Source organism: Loxodonta africana, chromosome 12 (assembly GCF_030014295.1).
Source record: "Loxodonta africana isolate mLoxAfr1 chromosome 12, mLoxAfr1.hap2, whole genome shotgun sequence".
Lineage (NCBI taxonomy): Eukaryota > Metazoa > Chordata > Mammalia > Proboscidea > Elephantidae > Loxodonta > Loxodonta africana.
In genome coordinates this window covers 9,304,768-9,331,187 of record NC_087353.1, presented here as the reverse complement: position 1 = coordinate 9,331,187, position 26,420 = coordinate 9,304,768, and positions in this window count along the sequence as shown.

Below are 26,420 nucleotides of genomic sequence, written 5' to 3'. Positions count from 1 at the left end.
TTGTGACCTTGTATTGTGCTGGTACCTGATATTATTGGTCATCAGGCCAAACAATCTCCTTAAGCATTTCTTGCAGTCTTGGTTTAGTTTTTGCAAATTCTCTAAACTTGTGTTTATCTGTAAATATCTCAATTGCTCCTTCATATTTCAGAGAGAGTTTTGCTGGATATTTTAGTTTTTTTTTGTAGAAGAATTTTTAAGAAAAATCTTATTTAATTGAACAAATAAAGGAATGAACAATGAGGCCTTTCCTTTTATAAAAAATAGATTATTTTATGAAAATATAACACACAGAAAAATAAGAGATCGTTCCAAAAACAAACAAAAATGATAACATGCATTTAGGAGTCCCCTTTATTACTTCTTTTATAACAAACCTCTCCAGAAGTAATCACCGTTCTGAATTATGATGCCATAGCTGAATTTTTTGTCTGCTGTGAACTTCATGTAGACAGGATAACAATGTGTATACTTTTCTGTATAGCTTCATTCACTCAATGATTTTCATTCATGTGGTTGCATGAATCCATAGTTCATCTTAATTGCTGAATAATATTCCATCCATGAATATATCACACTTTATCCCTCTAGACCTTAATTTTGATGAAGTTCCATGCGTATTTCAAAAAACCTTCATAAAGTAAACAATGCAGTTCAGATTCCTGTGCCTAAAATATCCCCTTTCTAGCACTAAATTTAAGATTTTTATTTTACGTAATGAATATAAAGTTTGCTTAAAATGCTTTATTAGATATCTGGATTATTTTTTGAAGAGGAAAAATAATATTGAACACAACATTGTCAGAATTTTTAACCAGTTATAACAGGTTTTAAAACTTCAGAAAAAACACTCCACTGTAGACAATCACATTCTTCCCATTTTCAGCAGGAACTCACATAATTTAAAGAGGTCTCTCTTAGACAGCTGTCTAGTCAAGAAAGTGACATTTGACTACCAGCAACTAGTGGATTTGAAAACTTTCAGTTGTCATTTATTTTACTCTAATCACGGCTCTTGAAGATGAAGTAATATGTCTGCCTAAACTTAATGCCATGAGCAGTGGAATACAGTTTCACATGTTTATTAGGAAGTAAGCATAGCAAATCTTTCTCTCCTATTTCATTTTCAGGGGAAGGAGAATGGGAAGGACGTGATGTAGGTTGTCTTTATTACCTAGTGGTGCCAAACAAAAAATAACACAAGTGGGTGTCTTTAAAGCAGAGAAATTTACTATCTCACAGTTTGGACCCTAGAAATCTTTATTCAGGTCATTGGCAGGGTTAGTTTCTCTCCCTGTCTCACTCTCTGGGCTGTGAGGGAAGACCCTTGTCTGTTTCAGCTTCCGTAGCTCTGGGCGTTTCTTGACATTCTTTGGCTACTTGTAGGTGTACCTTCATCTTCTCCTGTGTGTATGTCACTGAGTCTATTCCTCTCTTTTTATAAAACACCAGTCAGAAGGGATTAGGTTTAGAATCACCCTACTCTGGTATGTCCTCATTAACATGGTAGAAGGAAATCTTATTTCCAAACAGGGTCACATTCACAGGTATAGGGGTTAGTATTTCAACACATATTTTGGGGGGACACAATTCGATCCATAACACAGCTTATTTTTTATCTAAGTAATAATATATATTCCTCCTCCCCAAACAAAACAAAACAAAGCATATGTGTATATGATTTTAGTGGCTCTTCACTTGTTTTTTTCCTCACTGTCAAAATCTTATCATTAAATCCCCTTTATTTGGTTTCAGCTTTAAAATTCTAGGTAATTTTATTAGTAGAAATGAACTTCCTTAAAATATCAGATAATTTGACACTGAGTAGAAATGAACAAATCAGAAAGATCCTGGGTGTTTTTTTGTCCTCATATATAGCCATCATGCTGCCTAATAGGATTTCTTGCAGCCAATGGGTAACTCAAACACAAAAGATTAGAATAATAAAGGATGATAGAGACCCTCCAAAACCTTCAACTGTACATTTTTATCATATGATTAAGTGTAGTATCAAAGCTAAAACAAGAGCATCATCTTCTATCTGGTGCCATTTAATAAGAATTTTACTTAATTGATTATGAAAGGTATTTTCTTTGAAGGTCAAAAAGAGCTAACATTACAATTTATTAACCTGCATAAAATATATATTATAGATTCTAAATGAAATGGTAGGCTGCGAATGAATAGATATATATGAAAACATATGTTGTCTCGTTTAGACTATTTTTTCTCAAAAAATGAAAAATTGCAAAATATTTCTGTTATGAATTATAGAAACATATATTGTATGATAAATAACAGACCTGTATCCAAATATGATTTCATCAGAAAAACATTGTAAAAATATATTTTTGGCTTTCACATCAAATTTAAAGAAGAAATGTTTGTCATTATCACTTTAAAAAATTATATGAAGATTTTGAAGATGACAGCTGGCTTTTACAGAAAGGTATTTTTAGTCATCTGAACAAAGTTCAGCTGAAAATTCAATGTAAAAACAGAATTATAGTTATTTTGCAGTCAAAGTACCTTTTAAAGAATTTTATTATATCAAAGTATTAAAAGTTCCAACTCTCAATATCAGCGAACATGTTTAATGATATCTTTTACTCACTGAAATTGTTTCTATTGCTCTGTTATTATGTTCTAACACTAGGGAATTGGCTTTAAGAAACAGACCTCAGCTTTCCTTTTTTAGTCTCTCATTGAAATCTTTTGGCGTAGTGGTTAAGTGCTGTGCCTGCTAACCAAAGTGCTGGCAGTTCGAATCCACCAGGTACTCCTTGGAAACTCTATAGTGCAGCTCTACTGTGTCCTGTAGGGTTGCTGTGAGTCAGAATCGACTCAATGGCAACAGGTTTGGTTTTTGATTTTATTGAAATCTTTGGGTCACTTTATCCAAAAGTGCTGATGTTAATTGAGAATTAAATCTTTTTTTTTTTTCTTTCTATTTAATACGTAAAAACATTAACAGTGGGTTTACCTGATACCCAGTCCCAATGATGGGCATTGAGATTATTGGACTAATTAAAACATTATAATCCATGTCTTCAAAGGGTTTATTAGACTCCAGCCTTGGAATGGACATACAAAGAGGTAAACTCAGTGCAAAGTAGAATCTGAGAAGTGATACCACGATTACAAACACGGTAGATGCTTCTCAGGGCTCACTCAGGGCCGACCCTTCTCTCCTTCCCAAGACGAGAGAAGATTACAGCTCCTTTCTCCGTCCCTGTGCAGTTAGGAGGAAGGGATTAGGATATACTTTAATTTTTAAATATTTGGCTCTCCAGTACAAGGTACAGGAGTCATTGTGGTGCAACGGCTAAGCACTGGCTTCTAACCTACACTTTGACAGTTTGAACCCACCCAGCCACTTCTCTAGAAAGACCTGGGGATCTACTCCAGTAAAGATTACAGCCAAGAAAACCCTACGGGGCATGTCTGCTCTCTCACACGGGTTCACTGTGAGTTGCAAATCAACTCCATGGCACCTAACATTAACAAGAACAGTAACCAGTAAGCTTTATGAGGGTAGGAAAGATGTTTTAGTCACGGCTGCATACCTAGCACCAAGACCAGTGCCTTGCAGGTAGTACACATTGCCATTGAGTTGATTCATAGTAACCCTCCAGGACAGAGTAGAATTGCCCCATAGGATTTCCAAGGCTGCAGTGTTTATGGAAGCAGATTGCCACATCTTTCTCCCACGCGGTGGTGGATTCGAAACACTGACCTTTTGTTTAGGATCTGAAAGCTTAACCACTGTGCCTCCAGGGTTTCTTTTGCAGATAGTGGACACTAATAAACATTTGCTGAATGAGTGAGTGGCTGGCTAGCTGAGGGCTTATTTAGTCATTTTTCTATTGATTTGCATTCATATGGATTCTAACATTTCTCGATTACAGATATTATTGAAATGAACGCCTGTGTTTATATCTCATGGCACGTGTGTGTAAGAGTTTCTTTCTGGAGTTTACACAGAGAGGTAGAACTGCTGAGTCTTAGAGCATGAAATTTTCAAGTTTATTTTCATGCCAAATGAATCAGATCCCTTTGACCAATTTACATACTTTTTTTTTTACTGAGAGTACAATATTTTCTATTTCTGCACACCTGTACACCTGTTAATTTTTTCAAATGTTATAGTCATGAAATAACATCAAATTAAAAAAAATTCTACATCATTTAATCTACTTGGGATTTTTTGGGGGAGAAGGCTTGTATTTTTTTTGTAGACTATTTTTTAGAGCAGTTTTAGGTTTACAGAAAAATTGTGCAGAAAGTACAGAGATTTCATACTCCCCCCTCTGCACACTCATTCTTCTATTATTAACATCTTTAATTTGCCAGGTATGTTTGCTATAATTGCTGAACTGATACTGATACATGATTATTAACTGCTGTTGTCCATGTGGAGCCCTGGTGGTGAAGTGGTTAAGAGCTCAGCTACTAACCAAAAAAGGCCTTCAGTTTGAATCCAGCAGGCGCTCCTTGGAAACCCTATGGGGCAGTTCTACTCTTTCCTATTGCATCACTCACTGTGAGTCGGTATCGGCAGTGGGTTTGGTTTTGGTTTATTGTTCATGGTTTATATTAGGGTTCACTCTTTAGGTTGTACAGTTTTATGGCTTTTGACAAATGCGTAATGTCATGTATCCACCGTTACATTATCATGCAGAATGTTTCCACTGCCCTTAAAATACCCTGTGCTGGACCTGTTCATCCTACCCCTTTTCCCTCTGATTGCCTGGCAACCACTGATATTTTTACTGCCTCTATACTTTTTCCTTTTCCAGAATGTTACATAGTTGGATTCATTTAGTATGTAATTTTTCCAGATGGCTTCTTTCAATTAGCAATATGCATTTATGTTTTCTCCATGTATTTTTGTAGCTTGAGAGTTCATTGCTCTTTATGGCTGAATAATACTCCATTTTTTATATGGATATGCCATAGTTTGCTTATCCATTCAGCTATTGAAGGACATCTCAATTGCTTCTAGCTTTTGGCAGTTGTGAATAAAGCTGCTATAAACATTTGTGTGCAGATTTTTGTGTAGACATATGTTTTTAACTTATTTGTGTAGATATAATCCTTACTATTGGTGGAGCTGTCATGGTCATTTGCACACATGCATAGAGGGAGGGCTATGAATAATTCCCAGCTGAGGTCAAACAAGACAGATATAGTGTTTGCTCATTCAGTATTTTTTGGGACTTTATAAAACGTAACTACAGAGAATAATGAGAATCGACCACCTAAAGGGCATATGGCTGGATTGCACAGTAAGCCTGTGCTTAGCTTTTAAGAAACTCACAGACTGTCTTTCAAAATGGCTGTACCGTTTTGCATTCCTATAGCAATAAATGGGGGTTCTGTTCCACATCTTTCCCAGCATTTGATGTGGTCAGTGTTTGGGATTTTGGCCATTGAAATGGGTGTGTAGTAGTATCTTGTTATTTTAATTTACTGGTTCCCTAATGACATACCATGTTAAACATCTTTTCACAGGCCTACTTGCCGTCTGCATATCTTCTTTGGTTAGGTGTCTGTTCAGATATTTTGCCCATTTTGTAATTAGATTGTTCTCTTGTCATTCAGTTTAGAAAGTTATTTGTGCATCTTGGATACAAGTCCTTTATGTGTGTTGCCTATGATTTTATCTTTTACTTTCATATCTTTCACCCAAATGGCGTTTATTCTGTGTATGGTATGAAGAATGGATCTAATCATAATTTTTTTTAATGGTTATCCAAACCAGCACTATTTATTAAGTTTTATCTTTCACTTGTGATTTGAAATGCCACTCTTCTCATACGATAACTTTCCATTTTCACTTGGGTCCCCTGCTGGGTTTTCTGTTTTCTTTTTCTGGTCTATCTGTCTGTTCACGTAGCAGTAGCACACTGTAAAATTGTACTTGTTTTATTTTATAATTTAGTATACGGTTTGGCTAGTATCCCCTCATAATTTTTTTCTTTCGGTATTTTCTTAGGTCTCCTTGCATGTTAATTTTTCATATTACTTTAGTATCAACTTGTTTAGCTTCATTAAAAAGCTTGATGGTATTTTTATTGGGGTTGTATAAGAGCTACAGCTGCTAACCAAAAGGTTGGTGGTTCAAATCCACCAGGCGCTCCTTGGAAGCGCTATGGGGCAGTTCTGCTCTGTCCTATATGGTCTCTGTGAGTCAGAATCGACTTGATGCCAATGAGTTTGGGTTTTTTTTTTTTTAATTAGATTTATTAATTTAGAAATAGGTGACATAATTATGATGTTGAATGTTCCTATGCAAGAAGAATGGATGTCTTTCCATTGTTCAAGTGTAAGCTTGTGTCTTTCAGGAATATTTAAATTTTTTCCTTATAGAATGTTATGGCTATGTTACCAAAAAAGAAATGTTGGTGACCTAATCTGCGATACCTGTGAATGTAACCTCGTTTGGTGCTGTAAGTTCACATAAAGCCGTATTGGGGTAAGCCTGTAGGCAAGCCTGTCACTATTGAGTCGATTCCAACTCATAGTGACCGTACAGACAGAGTAGAACTGCCCCATTGGGTTTCCAAGGAGCGACTGGCTGAGTCTAACTCTCGACCCTTTGGTTAGCAGCCAAGCTCTTAACCACTATGCCACCAAGACTTCATATTGGACAAACCAAACCCCTTGCTGTCGAGTTGTGATTCCAACTCATAGTGACCCTGTAGGACAGAGTAGAACTGCCTCACAGAGTTTCCAATGAGTGTATGGTGGATTCAAACTGCCAACCTTCTGGTTAGCAGTAGTAGCTCTTAACCATTATGCCACCATGGTTTCCTATTGGAGTAAAGTGGGTCCTAATTAAGTATAAGTGGTGTCTTTATAAAAGGAGGAAAAAGAGACAGGCACAGATACAGAGGGGAAAAGGCCATGTGATATGAAGACCGAGAGTGGAGTGACAAGGAATGCCAAGATCACTGGCCATCACCAGAAGTGAAAAGAGAAGCATGGAGCAGATTCTCCGTCACAGCCCTCAGAAGGAATGAAGGTGACTGTAACTCTGATTTCAAACTCCTGGTCTTCAGAACCATGAGATAAAAAATTTTTGCTCTTACAAATCAACCAATCTGTGGTACTTTGTTATGGCAGCCCTAAGAAACTAATGTAGGTTTTTCATATTTCTTATTAGGCATCTTCTTTGCTAGTTACCATAAATAAAGTTATTTTTGCATTATATCTTCTAGTAGGTTACTGTATTTTTATATGGAGGCTATTGATTTCTCCTTGTTAATTACATTCATTTACCCTGCTGAATATAGTCCAGCTTCTCAAATTATTTTTTCATCGTAATGACGGTGAAAGGCTACAACCCTGACATATACCTTTTCTGATTTTAAGCCACCCATTAACAACCTGCGATATGCAGATGACATGACCTTGCTTGCTGAAAGTGAAGAGGACTTGAAGCACTTACTAAAGAAGATCAAAGAGTACAGCCTTCAGTATGGATTACACCTCACCATAAAACAAAAATCCTCCTAATTTGGTGTTGGAGTTTGTTTGCTAATATTTACTGTTTTATACAATATTCATAACTGATATTGATTTGTGATTTTCTTTTTCTTGGAACTATATCTGCTTTAAAGACAAATAATATACTTCATAAATGAACTTGGAGGTTTACTTTCATTTTCTATGCTTGGAAACAATTTATGTATTATATGGAATATCTGCCGTATTAATTTTCTAGGGCTGCCATAATAAAATACGACAACTTGAATGGCTTATAAGAACAGAAATTTGTGGTCTCCCAGTTATGGAGTCTAGGCATCTGAATTCAGGGTGTTGGCAGAGCCACATTCTCTCTGAATACTCTAAGGGAGATACTTTCTTGTCTCTCCTGGTTTTTGGTAGCTCCAGGTGTTCTTGGCTTGTAGCTGTAGGTCACGTGGCCATCTTCCCTCTGTCCCTCTGTGTCTTGCAGGATACCACTCATGTTGGATTTGGACCCACTATTAGGACACAGAACCCTCGTTCCAGTATGACCTTATATTAAATTAACTGATAAGATCTTCTAAGATTGTATTCTCAAACAAGGGCACAATTACAGGTAGGAGGATTAGAATTTCAATATTTCTTTCTTGAGGACACAATTCATAAGATCTGGTAAGTTTTGGGGTGGAGTAATTCTGTTTTTCGTATTCAGGTTTATTTGTTTAAACTTTCTATTAAATCTGAGTTCAGCATTTGCACACTGTATTTTTTCCATTTTATCTAAGTTTTCAAATTTATTTGCATAGATTGGCAAATTGTATCTTCTAATTTTTTTTAAATCTGTCTTATTTTTGTCTTTTTTCAATTCTTATTTTGCATATGCCTTTTTTCCCTAGATTAAATTAGCTAATCATTTGTCTAATTTGGTAAGTTTTTCAAATAATCAGGATTTAGATTTATTGTTCATATCTGCTGTTTTTCTATTCTCATTAATTGCTAGTATGTTTATTTTTCTCTCTTTATGCTCCCTTTGGTTTAGCTTCTAGCTCTTTTTTTTAGCATTCTGAATCGGTGGTTTAATTAATTTCTTTTTGTGCATTTATTTTTAATTGATCTGAGGGATTAAGGCTCTAAATTTTCCTCTGATATCAACATCAGTTGTGAGTTCCCAATCATGTTTTGCTTTAAACTTTTTATTGAAATAATTTTAGACTTAACAAAGTAGCAAAAATAATACAGTGTCCCCATATACCCTTTAGTGAGCTTCCTGTAATGTTAATGTATTACATATACATTGGACATTTATCCAAACCACAATATTAACATTGCTATAACAGTATTAGGAAACCCTGGTATTAGGAAACCCTGGTGGCATAGTGGTTAAGTGCTACAGCTGCTAACCAAAATGTCAGCAGTTCGAATCCACCAGGCGCTCCTTGGAAACTCTACAGAGCAGTTTTACTCTGTCCTGAAGGGTCGCTATGAGTCGGAATCGACTCGACAGCAGTGAGTTTTGAGTTTAACAGTATTAACTAAAAACTTCTTTTGGATTTCACTAGTTTTTCTACTAATGTCATTTTTCTCTTCTAGTTTCCAATCCATGATCTCATGTTGCATTTAATTGTTATGTCTCCTCAGTTTGCTCGTCTGTGACAGTTTTCAGCCTATTCTTGTCTTTCATTATCTTGACTTTCTAAAAGAGAACAGGTCAGTTGATTTGTTGGCTGTCCCTCAGTTTGGCTTTGTCTGATGTTTTCTCATGATTAGATTGAGGTTATTATCGTTATTATTGAAAGAGTATACCAGAAGTGATGTGCCCTTTTCATTGTATCAAGCTGGGGAAGTGCATGGTGCTCACATGTCTTATTACTGGTGATGTCAGCTTTAATAATTTGGCTAAAGTCATGTCTGACAGGTTTTTCCCCTGTAAAGTTACTATTTTTCCCTTCGTAGTTAATTTTAGACTCCATTGGTCAATCTTGCCTACAACAGTTATTACTGTGGCATTCCAATGCTGATTTTATTTGTTTATATCAGTATAGACTTGTGTATATGTATTTTATTACATGGGTTTTCATATAATACTATTGTTATTTGTTTCTCAAATTGTTTCAGCTTTTGCTAAGGGGAAATTCTTCAGGTTGATATCTATATCTTCTACCTCTTGAGTTTTTTTTTAACTTTCTGTCACACAAGATGTCCCAAGGTCATCTTGTGTTTTTACTGCCCCAGTGCTGTAATTGAGCATTTTTCATGAGCCCAGGTTTTTGTCATTAAAAAAAGTATTTAGAACAAGACCTGGGTGTTAGGTGCATCCTTTGCTTGTGGGAACATCACTGTTTTTAGGCCCTTTTAGAGGAAAGATCTAGGAAACATATTTTATATGCTAAACTACCCATATACAAATTTCTATATGTAGTTCTGTATCCATCTGTGATGGCCAGCTTTATGTGTCAAGCTGGCTAGACTATAGTCCCCACTTACTCACTCTAACACTTATATAGGTGTTACTGTGAAGGTATTTTGTAAATGTGGTTAACATTTGCAATCAATTAACTTTAAGTAAAGGAGTTAACTTGATGTGAGTGGGCCTCGCCTAATTAGCTGGAAGACCTTACGAGCAAAACTGAGCTTTCACTAAAGAAGAAAACATTCTGTCTCAAGATTGAAACATCAACTCCTAGCCCAGGGTTTCCATCCTGCAGGACAGCCCTGTGGATTCTGTGGATTCAATTAAGCCAGTTCTTTGAAATAATTACCTTTATCAATCATCTCTCTTTATCTCTATCTTCTGTTCTGTTTCTTTGCAGAACCCTGACTAATACAACATCTGTCTGTTTATAAATTAAAGTCGGTGAGTTCATACTGATATGCTGAATTCCAATCAAGGCTTATTTGTAGATTCGAAACCTACCCCTTATTTTTACTTAATTGTTTTTGTTGTATTAAATATATATATAACAAAACGTTTGCCGTCTCAACATTTTATACATGTACAATTCAGGGACATTCATTGCTTTCATCATGTTGTGTATCATCGCTGTTTCCAAATTTTTCTGTCACCCTTGATAGAAGCTCAGTGCCCCCCTAAGTGATGACTTCCTGTTCTTCCCTCCCCTCCTACTCCTGGTAGTCACTAACAAGCTTTGGTTTTTATACTTTTGCCTATTTTAGATACTTCACGTAAGTGAGAGCATACAATATTGTCCTTGTGTGACTGCCTTGTTTCACTTAGCACAATATTTTCAAGGTTCGTCCATGTTGCAGCCTGTATCAGGGCTTCATTTCTCTCTATGGCAGAGTATTGTATTTTTACACAAATAACGCACGCCTTCTACATTTGTTTGCCAACCCTGCCCCCCCGCCTAGGTATTTTCTGAATACACTACTCTAATTTATGTACAGTAACTTGTAAAAAACATTGGCAAAGCAGTGCTTACAAAAATACCTCACAGGGAGAGGGCATGGTTGGCAAACAAATGTAGAAGGCATGAGTTTTTTGTGTAAAAATATGGTAATATTCCGCTGGATGTATATACCACATTTTGTTTATTCGTTCATCTGCTGATGGACATTTAGGTTTTTTGTACCTTTTGACTGTTGTGAATAGTGCTGCAGTAAACACTGGTGTACACACTGTTTGTGTTATTCTTTTGGGTGTATATCTAGGAGTGGAATTGCTGCATCATACAGTAATTCTAGGTTTAACTTTTTGAGAAATCTCCAAATTGTTTTTCACAGCAACTGTACCATTTTACAGTCCCACCAACAATGGATGAGGGTTTCAATTTCTCCATCTCCTGGCCAGCATGTGATGTTTTCCGTTGTTTTGAATCATGGACATCTTAGTGAGGATAAAGTGATATCTCATTTTGGTTTTGATTTGCATTTCCCTAATTAATGACGTTGAGTATCTTTTCATGTGCTTATTGGTCATTTGTATTTCTTCTTTTTGTTAACTGTCTATTCAAATCTTTTGTCCATTTTTTAATTGGGTTGTTTGCCCTTCTCTGTTAACTTGTAGGAGTTCTTTATATATTCTAGATAGTAAATCCTTTTCTCTCAGTCTATAGTGTGTCTCTTCACTTTCTTGATGAAATTGTTTCATGAACAAAAGTTTTTAATTTTGATAAAGCCCCATTTATCTATCTTGTATTTTGTTGTTTGTCCTTTTGGTGTCATAGCTCTTATTATTTATATTTACCTATTTTCCCAGTCTAGTTTACACATAAATTGATTTTAGTATTGTCTGGAGTGTAGTATTTGCATATAGCGCTTTTAGTCTTCAGTTTTGCATTATCTAGTCAAAATAAAATTTTCCATCTTAGTGTATTAATCAAGATCCACTCTGGAGACCAAAACCACATCATAATTTAAACAGGGAACATTACTGTTAAAAATTATTAATGGGGTTTTGGAATAATGGGGATTTGCCTAGGAAGAGTTCAAGAAAACTCTACTCTCAGAGCTGAGCTAGATCTGTCACGGAACAGTCTCCTCTCCTCCCACAGGTCTGGGATATAGACCTTATTGAAGATAAGCAGATACGTTGCTGAGGTGCCTTGCTAACTGGACTTGCTAGAAATCTGCTTACTGGGTGCCAAGGGACGTCATTCACAAGGAGATGTTGTACTTCCATAGTTGCTGCAAATTCTCCCAGGGACACCAGGGAGACTGTTCATGGCGAGATGCTTAGCTGGTTGTAACCCATTACAAAGCTGCTGGAGGAGATCCAGGGGAAAGCGGCTGCCCAATGTGTGTTGTTGGCCATCTCACACTGCAAGAATCCAGAGCACTGGAGAAAGCTAAGCCCTGCGGGAGACTGGGGTGAGAGAAGCCATGTTCTACCAGAGGCAAGGGCTGGAGAAAACTGCACCTTAGAGAAAACTGTGTTCTGCAGGTGTCTGGCTAAACCACACTCCAAAACTGAGCACCAGAAAGAGAGCATACTTTGCAGGAGGCTGGCCCCAGAGGCACCCCAGGAAGAGAAATATATCTTCTTTCTAAACTGTCCCTCCAGCACCCTCTACTGACCAGGCTTAACATTATGCCTGCCGAAAAGAAGAAATATTTATAAATTCACCACCATGATCACAGAACGGGAAAAAGGGTGTGAATTTGGAGCAGAAGGGCATTAAATTGGTAATTGCACAATTTCCTTTTCTTCCTCAGATGCTTCCGTGTGGTTATGCCACTCATTTGTAATATGTTATTGCTAGATGCAGTTGAGTCAGTTCAGCTCATAGCAACCCCAGGTACAACAGAATGAAACACTGCCAAGTTGTGAGCCATCCTCAGAATAGTCTTTATGCTTGAGCCCACTGTTGCAGCCACTGTGTCACTCAGTCTCGTTGAGGGTCTTCCTCTTTTTCACTGATTTATTACTTTACTAAGCATGATGTCCTCCACGGAATGGTCCTTCCTGATAACATGTGCAAAGTACATGTGATAAAGTCACTGCCATCCTTGCTTCTAATTCAGACTGTACTTCTTTCAAGACAGATTTGTTTCTTCTGAGCCCAGGAAAAACCCAGTGCTGTCGAGTCGACAGTCCATAGTATATTCAGTATTCTTCACTGACACCGTAAGCCAAACGTGACAGTTCTTCTTCAGTCTTCCTTATTGATTGTCCAGCTTCCCTGTGCATATAAACCCAGTGCTGTAGAGAAATATGCATATAAGGCAATTGAAAACACCATGGCTTGAGTCAGATGCACCTTAGTCCTTAAAGTGACATCTTTGCTTTTTCACACTCCGAAGAGGTCTGTTGCAGCAGCTTTGCCCAGTGCAGTGTACCATTTGATTTCTTGACTGTCACTTCCATGGGCATTAATTATGGATCCAAGTAAAATGAAATCCTTGACAACTTCCATCTTTCCTCCATTTATCATGATGTTTCTTGTTGGTCCTTTTGAAAGGGTTTTTGTTCTCTTTACGTTGAGTTGTAATCCATACTGAAGGCTGAAGTCTTTGATCTTCATCAGTAAGTGCTTCAAGTCCTCTTCACTTTCAGCAAGCAAGGTTATGTCATCTGCATATTGCAGATTGTTAATGAGTCTTCCAATCTTTTTTTAAAATAATTTTTATTGTGCTTTAAGTGAAAATTTACAAATCAAGTCAGTCTCTCACACAAAAACCCATATATACCTTGCTATACACTCCCAATTATTCTCCCCTTAATGAGACAGCCCGCTCTCTCCCTCCACTCTCTCTTTTCGTGTCCTTTTCGTCAGCTTCTAACCCCCTCCACCCTCTCATCTCCCCTCCAGGCAGGAGATGCCAACGTAGTCTCAAGTGTCCACCTGATCCCAGAAGCTCACTTCTCACGAACATCCCTCTCCAACCCATTGTCCAGTCCAATCCATATCTGAAGAGTTGGCTTTGGGAATGGTTTCTGTCCTGGGGCAGCAGAAGGTCTGGGGGCCATGACCACCGGGGTCCTTCCAGTCTCAGTCAGACCATTAAGTCTAGTCTTATGAGAATTTCTTCCTCCAATCTTGATGTGGCATTCTTCTTCATATAGTCCAGTTTCTGGGATTATTTACTCAGTATACAGATTGAATAGGTATGGTGAAAAGATACAACCCCGACACACACCTTTCTTGACTTTAAACCGTGAAGTGTCCCCTTGTTCTGTTTAAACAACTGCCTCTTGGTCTATGTGCAGTTTCCTCAAGAGCACAACTAAGTGTTCTGGAATTCCCATTCTTCACAATGTTATCCATAATTTGTTAAGATTCACACAGTTGAATGCCTTTGCATAGTCAATAAAATACAGGTAAACATCTTTCTGGTATTCTCTGCCTTCAGCCAAGATCCATCTGACATCAGTGATGATATCCCTTGTTCCATGTCTTCCTCTGAATCTGGCTTGAATTTCTGGCAGTTCCCTGTGAATGTACTGCTGCAACTGCTTTTGAATGATCTTCAGCAAAATTTTACTTGCATGTGATTTTTTTTTTGTGATAGTAATGATATTGTTTGGTAATTCCTGCATTCTGTTTGATCACCTTTCTTTGGAATGGGCACAAATATGGATCTCTTCCAGTCACTTGGCCAGGTAGCTGTCTTCTAAATATTTTGGCATAGACTAGTGGGGTATTCCCAGGGTTGCATCCATTTGTAGCAACATCTCAATTGGTATTCCATCAATTCATGGAGCCTTGCTTTTCATCAATACCTTCAGTGAAGCTTGGGCTTCTTCCTTCAGTACCATTGGTTCTAGATCATATGCTACCTCCTTAAATGGATGACCGTTGACCAATTTTTTTTGGTACGGTGACTCTGTGTATTCCTTGCATTTTCTTTTGATGCTTCCTGCATCCTTTATTACTGCAGCTTGAGGCTTGAGTTTTCTTTAATTCTTTCAGCTTGAGAAATGCCAAGCATGTTCTTCCCTTTTGGTTTTCTAACTCCAAGTCTTTGCACATTTCATTATAATACTTTGTTTTCTCGAGCAGCCATTTGAAAACTTCTGTTCAGCTCTTTGATTTCATCATTTCTTCCATTTTGCTTTATTTCCTTCAAGAGCAAGTTTCAGAATCTCTTCTGACATGCGTTTTTTTATTTTCTATCTTTTCTGTCTTTTTAATGACCTTTTGCTTTCTTCATGTTTGATGTCCTTGAAGTCACCCCACAACTCATCTTCAGTCATTAGTGTTTAATGCATTAAATCTATTCTTGAGATGGCCTCTAAATTCACATGGGATATACTCAAGGTCATATTTTGCCTATCGTGGACTTATTTTAATTTTCTTCTGCTTCAGCTTGAACTTGCACGTGAGCAATTGATGGTCTGTTTTGGAGTTGGCGCTGGCCTTTTTCTGAATGATGGTATTGACCTTCTCGGTCATTTATTTCCACAAATGTAGTTGATTTGAGTCCGGTGTATTCTATCTGGTGAGGTGCATGTGTATAATTACCATTTATATTGTTGAAAAAGCTATTTGCAATGAATAAGTTGGTCTTGAAAAAGTCTATCATGTGATCTCTAGCATCTTTTCTATCATTAAGGTCATATTCTCCAATTACTGATTCTTCTTTGTTTTCAACTTTCTTATTCCAATCCCCAATAATTATCAATGCATCTTGGTTGTATATTTGATCAATTTCAAGCTACATAAATTGGTAAAAATCTTCATTTTCTTTACCTTTGGCATTAGTGGTTGGTGCATAAATTTGAATAAAAGTCTTATTAACTAGCCTTTCTTGGAGGCATATCGATATTATTCTCTCTGCTGACAATATTATACTTCAGGAGAGATCTCAAAATATTCTTTTTGGCTATGAATGAGACACCATTCGTCTTCATTTTGTCATTCCCAGCATAGTATACCATTTGATTGCCCTATTCAAAATGGAAAATACCAGTCCATTTCAGCTCATGAATGCCTATGATATTGATATTTGTGTGTTCCATTTTATTTTTGATTAATGTCCAATTTTCCTGGATGCATCCTTCTTACATTTCATGTTCCGATTATTGATGAATGTTTGCAGCTGCTTCTTCTCATTTTGAGCTGTGCCGCATCAGCAAATGAAGGCCCTGAAAGCTTTACTTCTTCCACACCATTAAGTTCAACTGTACTTTGAAGAGGCAGCTTTCTCCTAGTTTTATTCTGAGCACCTTCTAACCTGAGGGGCTTATCCTCCGGCACTATATCAGACAGTGTTCCACTGCTATTCATAAGATTTTCACTGGCCAAATTTTTTCTGAAGTACATTGCCATGTCTTCCTTCCTAGTCTGTCTTAGCCTGCAAGCTCTGCTGAAACCTGTCCACCGTGAGTGGCCTTCTGGTGTTTGAGATACCGCTGGCATAGCTTCCAACATCCCAGCAACACACAAGCCACCACAGTACAACAAACTGACAGAAGAGTGGTGGAACGTATATGTGTGTGTGTATATATATATATATATTTATATATATATATATATATATATATATATATATGTAAAACCATTAAACTCATTAGAGTCTAAAAACCACACTATGAAGACAGAAAAATTATTGTACTAGAAAATACAAGAAGAAAATAGCTGTTAAAATTAAAGGTAAACTTTAACTTTGGGTTTCCTGGGAAACAATAAGCTGTCAACTTTTTGGTTAGTTTTTTTTTTTTTTTAGTCCAACCCATAACCATTTGTACCACCCAATGATTTTGCAAAATGGAATATATGTCTTTCATTTCTTTATTAGCCATAGAACCTCCCAGTTCATCCACAGAGGAAAACATTCTCCTAGAGATATTTTTATAATAAGTGAAAACACAAAACATTAACATAACATTAAAATCTATAATTCATAAAGAGACTGTTAGTTGATTTCCTATAGAGACATTGACTTCACTTCTAGGTAATGAATTAGGAGGCCAAAAGCTTTTCATGAATTAAACTCCGAGAAAGGAATATGATATTGGAAGTAGATATTTCTGAATTGTTTATACCACCTAAATGTTTACCATTTCCATTTGCCACTGAAAAATTAGTCTGTCAGATATGATTACTGAGAAAACATAAACCAATTTAATTTTCTTCCATTGAATGCCCTCTTTTCATCTAGCAGGAGCGGAGGAATGTATTCAGACCAGAGCTCCTGAGTTTCCTGCAAGCTGAGGGTTTTGTTTCAGGTCATGAAGTGTCTAATATAAATCTTCTCAAATATTTCTTATCTTTTAAACAGTTGAATTGTTCTTTAAACTGAAATAATTAGCATATAAAGGGTACGTTTTCCATTTAAAGGAACTTGACGTTAGACTTAAAGTCTCCTGGAAATAACCTCGCTTTCATGGTGCCTTCAAATCAGGATGGTCTCATGCTGGGATGTTCTTTGCTTTCAAGATAAAGGCAAGGAAGGTGTTGCTCCAGATAAAGGAAACCCTTATGCCAATTTCAGTCTTAAAGATTCGTGAATGCTTTTTTAAATCAAAATCACAATGAACACTGTGTTGAAAGTACACTTTACTTATGTTACTGTAATGATCTGTCAAATTCCAAATGATTGCCTGACAATAATTTTATTAAACTTTTCTCTTACTTCATGTTAAATTTCATTTTAGTTTTTCAAAATGTTCACTTTAACCTTTGATCAAAAAGTTGGAACCAAAACCTTGATGACTTTTTGAGTACTAAAGATTTGAGTGTCCCTCTTGTAATCTTGAAGAAGCCTGGTGGTGCAGTGGCTAAGTGCGGGGCTGCTAACTGAAAGGTCAGCAGTTCGAACCCAGCAGTTGCTCCGCAGTAGAAAAATGTTGCAGTTGGCTTCTGTTAAAATTACAGCCTTGGAAATCCTATGGGGCAGTTCTACTCTGTCTTATAGTGTCGGTATGAGTTGTAATCTCACGTCTACTCCCATATACTAACTCTATGACCTTGGACAAGTTAACTTACCACCTAGTTGTGAAGTTAACAAGTTGTTTAATATCCAGTTATGAAGTGGATATTAAAAATTAGTACCAAACTCTAGGGTTGTTCTGAGGCTTAAATGAGTTCACATATCAAAAATGGTTAGAAGTGTGCTTGGCACGAAGTAAGTGCTTTGAGTGTTGACTATCTCTATTTTTAATTAGATGCAAAAAAAAAAAAAAGATGCAGGACTTGAATAAATGTAGTTATCATTTAACCTCCATATCCTCACATATAGAGTAAATGAACTAGAGAAGTTTCATTGTTAAGTCATTTCCCGCTATAAAAAATTAAAAACAGCAAAAGCTATAAAACTAAAAGCTCTATATTTAACATAATTAAATCTGTGATATATTTTTTATTTTTACTTTACTGATTTAGACATTCTGACAATCTAATTATAGTTGTGGATTTGATTTTCGAATCCATCTGTTAGTATCTTTATGGTCGCTTGGAGGTAGGCAGTCAGTAGAGGCTGATTAGACTTTGAAGACTGGTGGAAATGACCACTCTGATTTAGCAAAGGTCCCTCAGACTTGCCCATCACTTCACCGAGTGAGCAAAGCCAACAATACAGGGGATCAGGAACAATGGCTAATAAACTCTCAAAAATGTTAAACGTTATTACTGTTAGATTAGTAACTTTAATGATATACAAACAATTTGCAATACTTTAAAAATCTAATATCCTGCTTCTGTATCTAGTCACCATAGCTCTTAGAATTTTAAGAAACAATTGGCCTAGAATATTAGGCAGGCTAATTTTATCCTCTTTGGAAACCAGGAAATAGTCACACTGAAACAAGCTTGGCTTGCGAAGAATCAATAAATGTCAGGTAACAAATTTTACTCTGCTGATCGGAAACACAGCAGATATTTGATAGGTTTTTGGGATATCATGATGTTCTCTAAGCTTCCTGGATCTCTGGTTTGGTGTTTGTCATTAAAAATTCTCAACCATTCTTATAGCAAATATTTCTTTTGTTCCATTCTCTCTTTCATCTCCTTTTGGTATTCCATTTACACATACGTTACACCTTTTCTCATATTGTGTAACGCATGGATGTTTTTTGCTTTTTTTTTCCCCAAACCCATTCTTTCTTCTCTTTTCATTTCTGTATGGGAAACTTCTATTACCTTACCTTCAAGTTAACAGATTTATTCCTTGTATGTGTTGAGTCAACTGAAGTGCCTGTCAAAGACCATCTTTATTTCTGTTACAGTGATTTTAAAATCTCATACTTTCTTTTGATTATTTTTTATAGTATCCATCTTCCAACTGACATTACTCATTTGTTCTTGCATGAGGTTTATTTTTTCTGTTAGAGCCCTTAGCATATTAATCATAGTTATTTTAAACTCCTTATATGAAAATTCCAACGTCAAGAGCTCAGGCTGCTAACCAAAAGGTTGGCAGTTCAAATCCACAGGCTGCTCCTTGGAAACCTCATGGGGCAGTTCTACTCTGTCCTATAGGGCTGCTATGAGTCAGAATGGACTCCATGGCAATGGGTTTGGTTTGGGTTTTATGTCATACCAGAGTCTGGCTCTGATGATTTCTTTCTGTTCAGACTGTGTTTTTCTTGATTTTTTGTTATGTCTTATAATTTTTTTTTGTTGAAAACTCCACGTTGCATCAGATAATGGTTACTGAGGTAAATAGGCCTTTAGTGTGAGGATTCATGTGAGTCGTGGCTGTGTTTAGTAAGTGCTATAGTTAAAATAAATAAATAAAAATATTTTTTGTTTTTATAGTTACTGGTATTAGAAACTTCAACTTTCTCTAGTGTTCTTGTTTTCGTTTCTCCCTGTTGGCTTTAGAACTGTTTGTACTGCTCCTCAGAGTCTTGTTGGAGTGATGGTAAGGTATAGGAAAAAGAAAACTTTCTATAATTCTGATTAAGTCTCAGTTCTTTACTTTTTTTCTTTAGTGAACCTGTGTCTTAGGGGTGTGACCTTCATACGTATTCCTGTCCTTTCAGAAATATGGTTTTATTCCTCCACCACCACTTCCTTCTAGGGCTGAAAAGCATTCCAAATCTATTTTCTTGAAGCCATGTACCTTATTGCCTATGCTTTTCTCTTCTTTTTTCCTATGTGAGACATGCAGATTGGAAGGGGCTTGAGTAAGGTGGAAACCCCTCCCCCCATGTCGGGTAAGGTCTCAGTATTGCCCTATAGCAAAGTCTTCCGGTGGAGAATAAAACTCTGTTATGGAGAAGGATGTGGGAGGGCTATTCTTGCATTCCCCCTGCCAGAGCCAGAAAGGGATTTTTCTCAGAACCATGAGAACCTGGTGGGGATCCTGGAGAAAATACTGCAAAAGTGTGCCCCACCCCACCAGGACTGTGGTCAACAAGAGATTCTCACTCTTATGCTAGTTCACACTCAGTGTCTAGCACTTTCTTTAAAAAGTTACTGTTGAAGTAAGTGTTCCTACCACTAAGCTTCCAGTGGCTTCTGCTCAAGGTAGGTAGATCTCAACTGCTGTGCCTCTGTGAATGCCCCTGTCTTTCCAGATTCCAGGCTGACATTTTTCCCTTCAACCTCAGTTCTCTGACAGTAGTCACAAAACTGTAGAAAGCAGCTTCAGTGGAACAATTTGAAAGCTTGATATGTGTCACCCAGAACTCAGTCGGGAGACACAGTCGGGATACAGTGATGAATGAGGCAACTATATCCTCCATTTTCTTGGAGCTTTGAGTGTAATAATGGACAAGGACAAAAGTGGGTCAGCAAACAACCAATAAAAATAATTTAAATTATGATACAGAATAATAGGCAGAGTCTACTTTAAGTAGGGTAGCTAATGAAGTTCCCTTTAAAGAGATTTAATCTGAAACCTCAGGTTAACCAATAGTGGAGAAGGGTGGCGTAACTGGGAGACAGCGAGATCTCTTGGATTTTTAATGTTAACCATTAAGCAGGACATGACTATGTGTCATGCTTCAAATGGCAGTGGGTTGAAAATTGAGTTGTTTAAAATTTTTACTTGGGGCTTCAGGTTTATCAGATTCATTTTAGTGACATGGATTGATTCATTTAGCATTAGCAATGTGACACAGTGGAGAGTCTGACTGCCCAAAAGGAATTCATTTCCAGATTATAGTTTATCCCTCACAACAGTTCCTGTATTGAATCTGGGTCAAGAGAATGAAGATGAAGGCTCTGTATGCAGTGAAGAGCAGAGGAGAACATCACGGTTGAGGTAGGGTCCATGGTGATGTAAACAAGGAACAACCTATTTTAAGGAATGAAGCACAATTTGTGGAGGAAGAAATAAAACCTAACTCTCCACTTCAGCTTCTCCCCTATATTTATAGATTTGATTATTCAGAAAATTGAACAAGAAGAGGTCCTGGCTACGCTTTTGGTGGCATACTGAAATAGAGCTCCAATTAGAAATCATTTTCAGGATTTGATATTTCTTCATTTTACTATACGATGTTGATTTTTTAAAAAGTATATATTTAATGCTAGCCTTGGAAAGGTTAAAATATTAAATATCAGGGCCCTTTTGAAATGAAATTATTTTCAGGCAAAGGCAACATGGTTTTCCAACAAAAACATATTGAAAATGTCTGAGACTCAGGGCCCCAAATGTGTATTTGATGATACCACACAGATCAAGAGAAAACTCATTTCCTTGGGTTAAATTGGTGGGCTTAACTAAGGATAATTACGCCCTGACCGGGTTATCTGCTACTGACAGTGTTAATTTACTGCATGACTTGGCATTGAAATTATTTAAGACCAACAGGTATTAGAGAAACAGTTCCTTAATAGGTGAGCCCTATGTCTCCCTCACCCTAAGTGAAGAGCAAATTGATCGCAGCAGAATCTGAAATTCAGTGTAGATGAGAACCTCATCCGTGTAGAACAATAGGTAAGGGTGCTGGCAATTGCACATTTGCATTAGGGAAGCATTTTTACTACACATTTGAACAGATCTGTTCGTGATAAATACTGTGGCTCCCCTCTTGGTTCATAAAATGAAATCCAGAAAGTTGTCTCTTTCAGGGGAGGACTCCTGCTATACCTGTGATACACTTGCCATGCCAATGACTGGTATTTTTCCTGCAGGCATCAAAGGTTAATGTCAATTGTTCTTTCCTCCATTCCTTTAGGAACGGAAGTTTTAGTCACTTCAAAAAATTAAAAAAGTCAGCAAGAATATGGCTGTATGAACGCCAGAGATTCACTGAGCTATGTCTGGAAAAAATGTGAAGGGAATTTTTCTTGGACATTCTGATTTTCCTAATTTTGTGTGCTCTTCCCCAACTCAAGGAAACTTAAGTTGCCTGGTACCTTATTTAAGGATTTAAATATGTGTGTGTGTGTGTGTGTGTGTGTGTATGCACATTTGTATGTGTATAGAAGTAATCAGGATAAAGAAACATTGAAGATAAGAGGGGTGAAAAGACCCTTAATCTTTAACAATTATATAATTCCTGCCCCTTTTCAAAATTGGAGCCCTGGTGGCACAGTGGGTATGTGTTGGTTGCTAACCAAAAGGTAAGCAGCTCAAATCTACCAGCTCCTCCTTGGAAACCCTATGGGGCAGCTCTGCTCTATCCTATAGAGTTGCTGTGAGTCAGAATCAACTTGACAGTAATGAGTGTGTTCTGTTTTATTCAACATTAGTCTCCGACAAACTCTTAACTACTTTCAAGGAGAGACAACGAGAGCCTACTATGAGAGATTGTTAAAATTTACACTTAAAATGCTGTCTGGTGCATTGTAAGTGCTGAGTAAATGTTAGTTATTGCTAGTATTTTATTTCTCTCTCTCTCTCTCTCTTTTTTTTTTAACTTATGTTACTAAACCACTCTGGGACTGTATTTTTTGCTACTGTTATTTACTGGTCTAGGGTCAGACATTTATCTTTACAGTAAGCAAATAAGCGATTGGCAGAAAAATCAAAGGAATGGAAATGTGCTACTTGTCTTCCATGTACTCTGTTAGATCCATTCTTTACCATTCCTTGTTGGCTCTGCGTTCTGAGAGACTGAGCTCTCAGAGTCCACTCCCTGCCGCCCTTACCTTCTAGGATGTGCAGCAGGATATCTGAGAAGGGACGAAAAACCATCAGAGCATTCTTTCCCTCTGTGCTTTATTTGCCTTATACATCACTGACAGGGGTTTATATACCTTTATAGACATGCTGGGAATCCCTTTCTCTGCAGATTCCTAGGCTCCTTCAGGCGAGGATATTAATGGCTTCCTATTGTCACTGTTCTATCACGTTTCACCATCCTTTATTGGTTTCCTTAACCCTATCCACATCTCTGTACTTAGTCTATTTATGACATTCTCACCAGTTAAATCAGATGGAACAGGGACAGTGCTGGACATAATAATGATCAGAGACTTTACCTGTAGACAAACTTGGCAAAGAATACTACCAGAATCTGTAAGGTCTGTGACCTTGAACAATGCAAGTCCTGCAACTTATTTACTAATTCATAAAAAATGGGATCATGGTATCTACTGGGTAAGAATGTTGTAAAGTCCAAACTAGATAATATATGAGAAAATCTCTAGTATGCAACTAAGCACAAAGTAGGTATAACCTATAAAGTAGGATTATTTCACTTTTTTTAAATTCATAATGATTCCAAATATCCATAGAAATTCTTCTCATTAGCTGGCTGATGCCAGAAATCTCATTGCTAGAATGGTGGATTTGAGATATTATTTTACTTCTATTTCCATCCTTTCTAATTCTCTCTTCACCTCTCCTCTTCCCTACCCTCTTTTTCCTTCACCTCCCTTTCTATTCTTATCTATTCCCTATCTTCTCTCATTCTTCATCATAATTACAAGAAAGGAATTCAGACAGTTTAGAGAAGTTTATGTAGCACACAGGAAAATAAATAATAGACAGTGACATTAGGGACTAGAATATGGAAATAAAATAAAGCCATACATTAATTTAGTGTGGAGAAATTAAGCTTAAAAATCTAAATATGGGCTGAGAAATTTAGCTTTGTGTTCTCTGGTAGATGAGTAAGAGGAGAAAAATACTTATAGATGGTGTCTTAGTTATCTGGCACTGCTATAACAGAAATACCACAAGTGAATGGCTTTAAGAAACAAAGATTCATTTGTTCACCTTTTAGGAGGCTAAAAGTCCAAATTCAGAGTGTGAGCACGGGGGAAGGCTTTCTGTCTCTCTTGGCTCTGGACAGGCTTTTCTCAGCCGTGTCCGCAGAGCTGTATCAGCTCTCATTGGTCCTTGGGTCCTTGGCCCCTTGGTGCAACCTCTGCCCTGCTTAGGCAAGTGTTGCAAAGCTCCTTAGCTCCACTGATGAGTGCCCAGAGGTACCCACTCCGCCAAGAAGTTTCCTGCTCCAAGGCACTCAGCTCTCTCACTCCACTATGGTCTTGCGCCAGTCTCCTGGTTTTGCTGCTGCCATTTCTCCACCTTTGCTTCTCACCATCTTATGCTATCTCCAGTGTTAATGACTCCCTTTCTGGGTTTCCGGGTTTTAGGAGATTCTCAGCACAGGGACCCCGGTCCAAAGGACGTGCTTCACTCCTGTCACTTTTCCTAGTTGGTGTTGAGGTCCCTATCTCTGCTTGCTTCTCTCTCTTTTTATCTCTTTTAAGATAAAAGGTGTGACTCCAATAAGGGCATGACTTGAATAAGTATGGTGAGGGTGGTGACTGGGGTGAGGGTGGTGACATGAGTCAGGCCCTCTAGTAAGGTGTTGGCTCAAGATTCATCCCACCCTAACCTGCCTCATTAACATAAGGAACAACTCATTCCCAAATAAAACCATAGCCACAGGCATAGAGGCTAGGATTTATAACACATCATCAAATGGATGATAATTACATCAGATCACAAAATAGAGGACAACCACAGAACATTGGGAATCATGCCTGGCAAAGTTGACACATATTTTGGGGCGACACAATTAAATCCATAACAGATGGACCATATAGTATTTATGAGTTAAAAACATAGCACTTATCCATAGTGAAGAAATGCATATAAAGATATGTATACAATTAAGCTGCAACACTGTTGTCAATCATCTGTCCATGTGTAGTAATGCTAACACTAGTATCTCTCAGCCTTCTGTTATTCATCATTTGTCGAAGATAGGAATAGATCTTGCTTTTAGCAGGTAATTAAGTCTTTGTGAAGTTGTGACTTTTCTCAACTATAGAAAGAAGGTTATTGATTGTTAGGGATTGAATCGTGTCCCCCTAAAAATATGTATCAACTTGACTAGGCCATGATTCCCTCTGTTGTTTGGTTGTCCACCATTTTGTGATCTTATGTGATTATCCTACATGTTGTAAATCCTAATCTCTATTATGTTAATGAGGCAGAATTTGAGGCATTTATGTTAATGAGGACACAATCTATAGGACACAGTCTACAGGATTAGGTTGTATCTTGAATCAGTCACTTTTGAAATATAAAAGAAAGAATCAAGCAGAGAGAAGAGGGATCACATTTCTTCCAAGCAAGGAGAGCCAGGAACCAGGCGTGTCCTTTGGATCTGGGGTCCCTGTGCTGAGAAACTCCTAGACTAGGAGAAGATTGATGATAAAGACCTTCCCTGAGAGCCAACAAAGAGAGAATGCCTTCTCTTAGAGCTGGAGCCCTGAATTTGAGCTTGTAGCCTCCTAGACTCTGAGAGAATACATTTGTGTTGGTTAAAGCCTTTCCCTTGAAGTATTTTGGTTATAGCAGCACTAGATAACAAAGACAGAATTTGGTACCAGGAGTAGGGTGCTCCTCTAACAGATACCTACAATGTGGAAGTGGTTTTGGAATTAATGGTAGAGGCTGGAAGAGTTTTAAGGTGCCTAATAGTTAAAGCCTAGATTGCCTTGAAGATAATGTTGGTGGAATTACGGATGTCAGACAATTCTGATGAGGGCTCAGAAGTAAGTGAGGAGTGCTGCAACAATGGAGACGGCACAGATGACTAGAAGAAGCATCAGAGAAATGGCAGGAGCAAAACCAAGAGCCTGGTGCAAGATGACATGGGAGCTGACCCTCAGAGCGAGAGAGCTGAGAGCCTTTAGGACTAGGCTTACTGGTGGAGTGGAGTGTCTCTGGGCATTTATTGGTGGAGCAGAAGAGCTTTGTAACAATTACTGGATAATTCAGCCCCACAATTCAGTTTTCAGAATGGAATATTATGCTAAAAAAAGAAAATTCCAATCAATAAATGTGGTTTGATCACACTTACCTGAACTCTCTGAAGGAATTCACTATTTGATGACATTTCAAAGAATATTAAATGACATCTCCCTACATGAACAGAAAAATACAGTCATTCTTTCAGTCTGCAGGAGGGTACTGATGTGAATTTATTGGAGTAATGATTAAGGAAGATTTGCTTGATTATAGAATTCTAGAGGCTTCATTTTACATTCATGATTGCTAATAAGTTTTCAACCGAAGACAAACAAACCTTCCTTGTGAAATTTTAATATAATTGATTATTTGCATTGTGAAGACAGAAACAAATAATAGCTTATTAACAGGGATGTCAAACTTTGTTGTTTGATGGTTCT